General features: G+C 41.7%; 1 non-coding gene across 1 annotated transcript; it reads left to right on the forward strand.

Annotated features, from left to right (window-relative positions):
* The first annotated feature begins 1,705 nt into the window (after nt 1–1,705).
* LOC122124926 lies at nt 1,706–1,812 on the forward strand. Its single transcript, XR_006150687.1, has one exon. It is a non-coding gene; the product is annotated as a U6 spliceosomal RNA (small nuclear RNA).
* The last annotated feature ends 1,699 nt before the right edge of the window (nt 1,813–3,511 follow it).

A 3,511-nucleotide genomic window follows, 5' to 3' on the forward strand; every position in this document is an offset into this window, starting at 1 on the left:
GATATTTGTAAAGTATAAAATGAGGAAAGAATTTTCATCCTTTACAAATCTATGCAAAATCTATGCTAAACTATTGATATTTTACTGGACCTTTCCTGCAACCAGTTTGATATAGTTTAATACTTGTCACACCAACTTTCTCTCTATATTCTACTGGATATATACTTTTTCATGTATGTTTGTATTTGTATACATATATGTATCTATCTATATATGTTCGAATGTGCATTATCGGACTTGAAACTGCTTTCTTTTGCTGTTCAGCAATGAACCTTGTCGGCTCATTCTGTGACAATATCAGTGCTCATTCTCATTATTCCTTTATTTACCAAATCATCAGCCTTCTAAAATCATCTTCATTTCTTTTTTTTTTTTGGGGGGGGGGTCCGGTCGTGGGGCCTTAACTCTGGGCCTGGGCGCTGTCCCTCAGCTCTTCAGCTCAAGGCTAGCGCTCTACCACTTGAGCCACAGTGCCACTTCCGGCTTTTTTCTTATGTGGTGCTGAGGAATCGAACCCAGGGCCTCGAGCATGCAAGGCAGGTGCTCTACCACTGAGCCTCCTTCCCAGCCCAAAGATTTTTTTGGGGGGGTCTGGTCGTGGGGCCTGAACTCTGGGCCTGGGTGCTGTCCCTCAGCTCATCAGCTCAAGGCTAGCGCTCTACCACTTGAGCCACAGTGCCACTTCCGGTTTTTTTCTTTTTGCTTATGTGGTGCTGAGGAATCGAACCCAGGTCTCATGCATGCAAGGGAAGCACTCTACCACTGAGCCACCTTCCCAGCCATCAGCTTCATTTCTTGGGTAAGGTTACCAAACAGTCCAACTAATATCAACCCAGAGGGTTTTAATAAAGCAAGTTTTAAGGAAGAATATAACATGAAGTGACAACTACAGAAATTCCAGAGACCTGACATCTTTCACATTTCTGTCTTCCTTCTCTTCTCATACTTCAGAAAGTATTGACTAACACTATAAGTATACTGCAATTATAAGTTAAGGATCATTGGGGTTTTTTTTGCTTTTTTTTTCCAACCTGAAGCCTTCTTTTCCATGATTCGACATAAACTTTTGGGAGATTTTTTGGATTGTGATGGGATTCCACCCAAAACAAAGCCATGTATATTAAGAAAGTCAATGTTTTCAATTCAGAGTACTAAACAAAAGTGGGAGAAAATTAAGGTTAGCTATATATGTTAAGCACAAATATAGGCAATATCAAGATATCTTGAAATTGTATACTTTTACTGGATAATGTGGCTCAAACCTGTAATATTATCTACTTAGAAAACAGAGATTAGAGAATTGCAGTTCCAGGCAAGCCCAAACCAAAAAAAAAAAAAGAAGTTTCAGAAACTCTGTTAGAGTTTGATGGGTGCTATGTGTTTTGCTTGTGTTAGGAGGACCACAGTCCAAGCAGACCCAAGTATAGTGATACTTACCTCAAAAGAAGCAATCAAGTTACAATCTGCAGGTATGGCAGTAGTAGAGATGCCAAAGTTGTAAAGTTCTTTTCATTGTTGCAATGGGTCTACTTGTATCCCTATTTAAACATTTTCCCCTTCCCCTCCACAAATTATGCCAACATCAAAAATGTGTGCTTATGTAAGAACTGCATGATTTTAAAATTTCATGACAATTCTTTTGAACTTACTTTTTTGTGGAATTGACTAAGAAAATCAATTACACCTTCTATATAAAAAATGTACTGTGCTTAATCCGACAGCCCATACACTAACATCGGAATGATACAGAGAGGATTAGCATGGTCCCTGCACATGGATGACTTGCAAATTCGTGAAGCAATCCATATTTTTACAACAACAAATGCTGGAGGGGATGGGGCCACAAGGGAACCCTACTGCATTCTTGGTGGGAGTGTAAACTTCTTCAACCACTTTGGAAAGCAGTATGGAGTTTCCTCAAACGACTCCACATAAAGCTCCCCTATGACCCAGCAATCCCACTTTTGTTCATTTACCCAAAGGATCACAAATAAGACCATATTAAAACTACCAGCACAACTATGTTTATTGCAACTTTATTTACCATAGCTAAGATATGGAACCAATCCAGATGCCAATCAGTAGATGAATGGATCAAGAAAAAGTGGTAAAGGAGTTCCGGGAAGATGGTGGAGGAGAAGCTGGAATCTGAACAAGCTCTTGCATAGAAAACAGTTTCAGAGTTGCAGTGAACAGTCCCAAGCCAGAGAATCACACCAAGTGTGCCATCACAGGACAGAGAGTTAGTCAAGAGAGGGGAAGCCAAGCAGACACATCTGAGCGCTTGGCAGCAGCTGTCGCTGCAGCGACAGCGTCGCGGCGGCGATCACCACCGCGGGGGCATACCTGAGACACAGTCCCGGACGAAGGAGCCAGACGCAGCGGACGAGCGGATTCTACTCAACACCAGCAAGAACCGACAAGGAGCGGACATCTTCATCCTGCACTTTGCAGACCAGAGACGACTCAGGATCCAAGACTCGGCGTGAGTAGAAGCCCAACGTCCTCACTCCTTCTCAGGGAGCAGAGGAGGGAAGGCCACCCCTCCCCGCCCAGCACCGGTGATCTCCATCTTGGATACCGACAAAGCTCGGAGGAGGGGCTAGCTCCAGCTCAGGCCTTGGAATAAAACGAGTCATTTAGCAGGTCACAAGAACTTAACGGTGAAGTGACCTCACAGACTCAGTTCCATCCAGGGAAAAGTCACCCAGCTCAGGCGCCAGCCATTGAAGTGGCTCTCCTCACTGGGTAACCAGAACCAGAGGCTGCCCCTCCCTCTAGCAGCCACCACAATCAATTGAAAAAAACAGAAACCCTGAGAATGGCTCCAGGCTGGGTGCTGTGAGTTTTTTTCACAAAATAGCCCCAGGGAAAAGCTACTGTCTGTTGAAAGGCCTCAACTCTAACAAGAACCTAGCCTCATCACTGCATCCCCCTCTTTTGTGATTCTCAAAGCAGATCACCGTCCCAGTAAACTAACCTGGGAGGGGTATCTAAAAATCTTGGGTAAAGCAGAGCATTTTTCTGCCTGTTCCAACAAACTGACTTAAGAAACCAATCAAGCCACAGACCTCAAGCTGACCAGAGACTCCAACAAGACTCTGGTTACAGACAAAAGGGAGATACAGGATTCTTCCCAACCCTCCCAAAAAAAAAAAAATCAAAGAACTTTTTTTTTCTTCTTCTTCTTTTCTTTTCTTTTTTTTTTTTTTTGGTTTTTCTTTTGTTTTTTGTTACCTTATATATATAAAAAATTTTTTTTTTCCTTTCCTAAAACTTTTATTAATCTTTAATTTTTGCCACTTCTGAAAAAATAATTGTTTTCCAGTAACTTTTTTTTTTCTCCTCTTATAATTTTTATTTTCGGAATACGTGAATGTGTGTTTTCCTTTCTTTTCTTGTCTTCTTTCTCTTTTTCTTTCATTCTTAATTATCTTTTTGTTTTTTGTCTAGCTCTACTGAACTTCTGATCTTTTCTTCTCACTTTCCTTTCCTTTCCACCTTTTCCTCT

The sequence above is a fragment of the Dipodomys spectabilis genome, unplaced genomic scaffold (genome assembly GCF_019054845.1).
Source record: "Dipodomys spectabilis isolate Male_0828 unplaced genomic scaffold, ASM1905484v1 ptg000254l, whole genome shotgun sequence".
In the NCBI taxonomy this organism is placed as follows: domain Eukaryota; kingdom Metazoa; phylum Chordata; class Mammalia; order Rodentia; family Heteromyidae; genus Dipodomys; species Dipodomys spectabilis.